The sequence below is a fragment of the Callithrix jacchus genome, chromosome 3 (genome assembly GCF_049354715.1).
Source record: "Callithrix jacchus isolate 240 chromosome 3, calJac240_pri, whole genome shotgun sequence".
NCBI classification, from domain to species: Eukaryota; Metazoa; Chordata; class Mammalia; order Primates; family Cebidae; genus Callithrix; species Callithrix jacchus.
This window is the reverse complement of record NC_133504.1, coordinates 70,578,998-70,586,124: the sequence shown is the minus strand read 5'-3', so window position 1 is coordinate 70,586,124 and position 7,127 is coordinate 70,578,998. Positions and strand designations below refer to the sequence as shown.

General features: G+C 35.2%; 1 non-coding gene across 1 annotated transcript; it reads left to right on the top strand.

Annotated features, from left to right (window-relative positions):
- The first annotated feature begins 6,620 nt into the window (after positions 1-6,620).
- LOC118152466 (U6 spliceosomal RNA) lies at positions 6,621-6,727 on the top strand. Its single transcript, XR_004741228.1, has one exon. It is a non-coding gene; the product is annotated as a U6 spliceosomal RNA (small nuclear RNA).
- The last annotated feature ends 400 nt before the right edge of the window (positions 6,728-7,127 follow it).

Below are 7,127 nucleotides of genomic sequence, written 5' to 3'. Positions count from 1 at the left end.
TTTGGAAGTAAAAGGTTTATAAAGAAATGAAATAAAAATCTCCTGAGTGACTCTTTTGAATCAGGCTGTCAGAGCAAGCTTTCAAGCATAAATAAGTTCACTGGGTTCCCATGCTATTTTATGCACCTCCAAGTTGAAAATTAATTATAGATGATAAATTTAAAGATAATTTGAACCTAACACTACCTTTAATACCACACTAACTGCATATATATTTTTTTAGTCAACTTGATTTTGGAGCTGCATTACTAAACACACCTGCACAATTCAGTCAGGTATATGGCTATTCTATCTTGTCTTTCTCACAGTTCCACTAGTTATGTATAGACCAGCAATAAGCTCTCTAGCTGCAGATAAACATCAGTGACAGGGCATAAGAATCAATCCTGTTAATATGTTGTCTCTCAAAATAGGTATTTGTATCTACCCATACATACATCAATGTTTGGGGTGGGAGAGGGTTTCTTAACAATATCACCCAAATAATAATATAAATGCTTCAGCATATCTATGGTAATTATGGAAATGTTACATTATTAATATTATTAAAGTTACTATTTTAATTTTGTGAAAACAGTAACTGCACACTATCTAAATGACAAATATCAGGGAGCTGTTTAGCACTGACAATGTCAGTGACCTGTTATTCACTGTGAATCACAGATGGATGATTTGGTATATCATTTGAACCATTGTCTTTCTGTCACTAATTTTAAGTCAAAAAAAAACAAAAAACAGCAAATGTCTATTACAAACATGAAGAATACTTGAGTACACAAAATTCTTTAAGGTCAATCCTCTGCCCGTTAGCATCTAGGATTATTTTTTTTCAATCTGTGAGGTTTTTATGCTCATGACTTCTCCATTCTTACACTTTTGCATAAGTAGATTTAGTCTCCTGGAGGCTAGGAATTATCCTCCCAGCTTAAATTTTTTCAAAGGTCTTTGATTCAGTTCATCCTTTTCTTCACAGATATGAGATGGCTGAATATAAGGCAACACTATGATGCCTTAACTTTAATTACAAAATGGATGTATGCCTGGATACATACACACAGAGCTGCCTTTAAGAAAAAAATAAGATGGTGAGGTCCCATTAAGCAATTCTGGAAGATCATTTAAATGGCTGTCATTTCTACTTTTTCAGCTTGTTCATCAAATTAGGAAAATATTTGAGTGAGAAAATTAAATCCATATTTATCTTCATACTTTCAAAATGACCATAAGCAGCACTAAATGACTTTAAATTTTTCATGAAAATATGCATATGGGTATTTTCATCTGAAATTTTCTGTTGTTGTTGGCAAATTTCAAAATTAGACCATGTATATTTATTTAGACAAGTTTTGGTTGTTTCACATCAAATCAGGTTAAAAGGATTAAAATTAAGAACAGCATAGCTGTGCTTGGCAACACCCACATTATGAGCGACTCACATGAAAATTGTATACATACAAATAACAAATTGCAAAATTCCTCTTACTTCTTCGGTCACTCAAAGGTCACTCTACTTCCAGTCTTGCTGTGCCTGGGGACTCTTGGAGCACAGTATGCCACTTTCTTGGTCTGCCTTGCAAACTCTCTGACCAATCATTTAATTTTTTTTTCTTCTTTCATCAAAGAAATACATGATGTACACAGAAATTTAGTGAGTTTCTCATTCTGCCTATTATCATTTACAACTTAGTAATGTCTACCTTAAACATGAATTTAGCATGAACAGAGTCATTAATTATAGTTAACTTGATTTTTGGGGTTCATTACTGAAAATACCTGCACATTCCATGTTAGTTATTCTGAATTCTATCCAGTTATTCTGCCATGTATGACTAGGGTTATACTCTCTGGTTGCATCTATTCTGTTTATAGCTATGTAATATATAGGTATTTATACATTTATATAAAGCCTATAATGATTTGAGGGTTAAGTGGGTATGCTCTGAAGCTAGATTGCCAACATTTTATAATCAATTCTTAAGAGTGTAAAATTGAGAAAGTTTTTCATTGTGTTTGTCCTCACTTTCCTCTTTCGTGAAATGAAGTATGGGGATTCAATTATTTTATACATGGAAAGAACCTAGAACAGAGCCTGGTAGATAGTTTGTATTCAATAATTATTTCATTATTATTGCCCCTTTTAGTTCCTAATTTCTTCCCTGAGATTTCCCAGTATATATCTCATATATATGGGTGTGTGCATAAGTGTGTGTGTGTATATATATGCAAGCAAATACCTATATGTATATGTATATATGTAATTATTTGATGGTTAAGTGGGTAGACTCTAGAGCTAGATGTGTGTGTGTGTATGTGTGACACACACACATAGAGATCTGTAATAAAAGAAATAAATGGTTCACCCTTTGTGTAAAACAATTTTAAAAAACAGGCTATAAACCACTGGAAAGCCCTCAAATAGGCCCCATTAGAAATGTTGTCATAGTATCCACCTACCCCTTTATCTTTCTACATCTTCTCTCAAATTCAAAATAGCAATATTTTTATTTAATTCATTTATTTTTGTTTATTTGTATTAAATACTTTTTCTATTTTTTAAAAAGTGTTTAATTTATATTGTGAGTATAAAGTTGCCCGGATGGATTCTGATTCTGATCCTTAATGAAAAAAAACAAAGTTTCAGCCCCCTCACATGAAGGACAATCCAGCTAAGACTCTTAACACAATGGCCCGGGACCTCACCCCCACACCTCAGTAAATTTACCAGCTTTTCCTTCTATCTTGCTGATCTGGCTCAGCTAAGTTCAAGGTTTCCCACTTAAGGAATAATTAGCAGCTGCCCTTTCCTTGCACACCTGCTCCTTTTCAGCCTTCACTCAACTGAAAGTGGCACAGCCTGAGTGAGGGTTGTCTTTGAATTCATCCTTCTCATCATTTCTCATGTTCAACAAGTTTATTTAATCTGCATGATAAATATCCATCGAATCCTTTCACTTGTCTTCATCATTGCTGACATCATCCTAGACCAGGATTTCCATGTGTTCTTCCTGGAGTTTCCCTAACTGAACTCCACATACCCACGCTTTTCACCATCCAACTGATTCTTCGTGTCAGCAGAGTAACCTTTCTGAAATGCTTCCTATTACTCCACAGATTAACAGCTTCAATGACTTGGAATAAGAGTAAAAACTTTTAACAAACTGACTGCATTATTTGGGGTTCCTTTATCTTTCTGGTCTCAGAGCACTATGGCCCTGCCAGTGAATTTTTTGTCTAGTTCTTCTAAGATACAATAATCTCTCAGACCTTTCCTTCTTTTCCTGGCAACATTGTTGTTTTCTACCCTCTTTTCCATTGAATCTTTTTTTTTAATCCCCCCATATCTTACTCATCTTTCCCTTCTTAATTTAAAAGATTTGTCCTGTACACCAGGGGTCCCCAACCCCTAGACTGCAGAATGGCCGCATAGCAGGAGGTGAGTGGCTAGGCAAGGGAGCCATAAGGCCTGAGCTCTGCCTTCTGTCAGATCAGTCATGGCACTTGATTCTCATAGGAGCACAAACCCTACTGGGAACAGCGTGTGGGAGGGATCTATATTGCCACACCTTAGGAGAATCTCACTAATGCGTGATGATCTGATGGGTAACACGGAAGAACTTTGCAATTCCTCATTCAGACAACTTGTTACTCCTTCTTGTAATTTTCTTGCTTAAAAAACTGCTCATACTCCCATCCTCAAAGTAAGCGTTCTGAGGCTGACATATTTTATAAATAAATGCATAGTTTACCCTCCTGTGTATTGAGTAGTGTATGGTTCAAGAATGAAGAACAATAATTATGTATTACATTGAGCATATTTGTTAGCCTTCCAAGATTTCATAGAATAACAGTATACAACTGCAAAAAGTCAGGAAAATAGGAAGGGGGTTGGTTCATCAGCAAATACAAAATCTCAATACATTTCTTGAAGAAAGACAATTGAAGTATGCTTTCTGATAAAATAAAGAGGAGGAAATTTCATCCCAGAATATGATGTTAGGGGCCTGCATCTGAAGTAAAAGTAAATTTGTCCATTGGAACCCAGGAGAAGATCCCACCTCAGAATCAGCTAATATTTTAGAAGGTGGGATTGACTGAACATCTATGAGAAACTGCTTCAGCCACATTTTGTCCTCAGGACATCAACCCAAGTAGTATCTATACCTAGGCAAAAAAAAAAAAAAAAAGCAAATGTCTCGTCTATAAATTAATTTTCTGAAGATGGAGGTCTCTCTCTGACTTTTGAATGGCAATTGTTACCCCAGATTCATATGTGGGGCCTATCTACAGGAGGCTGTCAACCTATCCTCCTATCTAAAATAGAACCTGACAGTGAATGTAATTTGCTCGAGAATACAGGAATCCTTATCAATCATTCTTCTACTCAACTGTCCTTATCAGGAAACAGCAGAAGTATTTAGAAAAATTAATCCCATTCCTCAACTTTCAACATAAATGAATAAATAGTATATTCAAAAAAGGAACAGTTAAAAAGAAAATGCCAAAAATAAACAGATAATTGATCTCAGGAAAATAAGAATAATGCAGAGAACAAAAAGAAGACTATTTCCAAATCCTTAATGGATTTTTCATAAAAATTCAAGAAAATATTGCACTTGTGTTTTGGTTTTTGTTTTGCTTTGTTTTGAGACAGGGTTTCACTCAGGCTGGAGTGCAGTGTCACAATCCTTGTTCACTGCAACGTCTGCCTCCCAGGCTCAAACAATCCTCCTATTTCAGCCTCCTGAGTAGCTGGGATTACAGGTGCCTGCCACCATGCCCAGCTAATTTTTGTATTTTTAGTAGAGACAGGGTTTGTCCATGTTGGCCAGGTTGGTCTCCAACGCCTGAGCTTAGGCGATCTGCCCACCTCAGCCTCTCAAAGTGCTGCAATTACAGGGATAAGCCACTGTACCTAGCCAAAATATTGCACTTATAAAAATAATATTATGAAAAAGGAAAACAAGAAAATAAAAAATTAAAATATATAAAACTCCTCAAATAATTTAAGTAATTATAGCTACAAATTCTGTCAAACTGTTTCTCCATTCCCAAGGGCTCTCACGTCAGCAACCTTCTCATTATGGAGAAGCTCTGGGTGTTCTAGTTCAACACCATGAGAAACTCTATTTCATTACGTGTCATGGCAACCCATTGGCTCAAAGGCAGACTCATAATATGCTGTTTACTACATCCTTTTAATTGTTATCAATTCATTTTAAGAATTACATTTTTGTTACATGCCTGCTTTTGTGATTTCATCTTTTATTTATTTAAATATTTCATATGTAGCATTTTCCATATTCTGATCCTAACATGTCTAATATCTGAAGTACCTACAGGTCTAAATCTGTTGCTAAAGGTTTCTGTTGATTGTCATTAACAGCAGTTTGTCTCCTCCAGTGCTTGCTCATCATTGTGAGTTCTCTGACATTGAAAATGTTTTGGACTCTTGAAGAACTAGAGTTGAGTTGAGATGTTTTTTCTGTATCTGCACATAGCTACAGGTTGCCACAAACCTGGCATAATTCCAGTCACCCTCTAGAGTGGACAAGAAAGCTTCAGGCTCAGACCATCCACTCATAACTGGTTCATTTCTGGATGCTAGTGTTTTGTTGAGCAATGAACCTGCCTCCCATTTCCCAATGTATACTGTTCTCAGCTCCGGACCTGTATACTTCGTTTGGTTGGTCAGTTGGTTGATTGTTTTTGGAGGTAGTATTGGGAATGATCCTGAGAGAGAGAAATGTGATCTATGTAGGATGTATTGGTCATAGGAGAAAAGTGCTCCAGAGCCTCTAGTTTACCATATTGTCAGAAGCAGATGTTTATTCAGCTCAATTCTTAGTATGTTCAACATTTCACATCCTAGATGTGCTGTCCCTTGTCCTGCTGAATGAAGTCATTCTCCTTCTCTTTCCTTAGTTACATTAACTCTAAACCAGAAGGAAGTATGAAGAGGATTTCTCATCATACTGTAGGGCCATAAACAGTATAACCTTTAATAAAATATAACATCAGCTTCTAAAGAATTAAGGACCTCTCTCTTCAACTTGAACTACCTTCTTATCTGGCTTGACATGTTACCAAATAGCACTATTCTTTCTGTTGCAAATCACCTTAACTTCTCTTTTCTTAATAATGCATAGAGGCTCTCATCTTTCTAACAAAATATCCTGTATGTGCTATTTTACCCTGAGAAAGCTTTTTCTTTTAGAAAAATTATCCCACTCCTCTTTTTTGTTTTCATCATTCACCTCTAGAAAAAAATATGTATAGTCATATATGAAACACAGCATATTATAATATTTTATCAAGTGAAAATAAACAGGACTTAAAGTTTTAAAAATTGATCACCCAGTGAACTAGTCAAAGATTATTTTTAAGTTCTCTTTAGTTTTAAAATGCCTGTTATTTAGGACATGGATGGGAATATTAAGACATAAATCACCTAATTGGTTTGTAATTAAAAAGAAAAATAATTGTCAGGTAGATTTTGAATTTCTTTTCATAAGCCTATACAACAATAACATGCTATGAAGAAACGTGTAGAACTAGAACCCCAAAAAATCAGAAGACCGGGTTCCAGTACCATCTGAGAAGTCAAAGAAAAGCTTAGAATAGTGCTTGCTTCGGCAGCACATATACTAAAATTGGAACAATACAGAGAAGATTAGCATGGCCCCTGCGCAAGGATGACACACAAATTCGTGAAGTGTTCCATATTTAAAAAAAAAAAAAAAAGAAAAGAAAAGCTTAGAATATCTCCTGAGAAGGCAAAAAAAAAAAAATGTATATAGATTACATTCCAAGGATGCAGAGATTTACAAAGTAAGGTTTCGAGGTCGCCTCACATACCTTTTCTGTTACTCCTTCTTCAGTGACTACAAGTTTAGGTATATCATCCTCTAAATAAACCACTCTTTTCCAAATATGATGAAGTTCCTCTACAAGGACTAAAAAGTCTTGGGACTCAAACTTTAGAGTCATTTTTATCATAATACAATGCAATACAATACATTACAATATTTTTGTATCACAAGTTTAACAATTCAAAAAAATTTCAAGAGTAAGAACAAACTTTTAAAAAAGAATTTGATAGCTCATAATGCATGTATTATGACCAACAG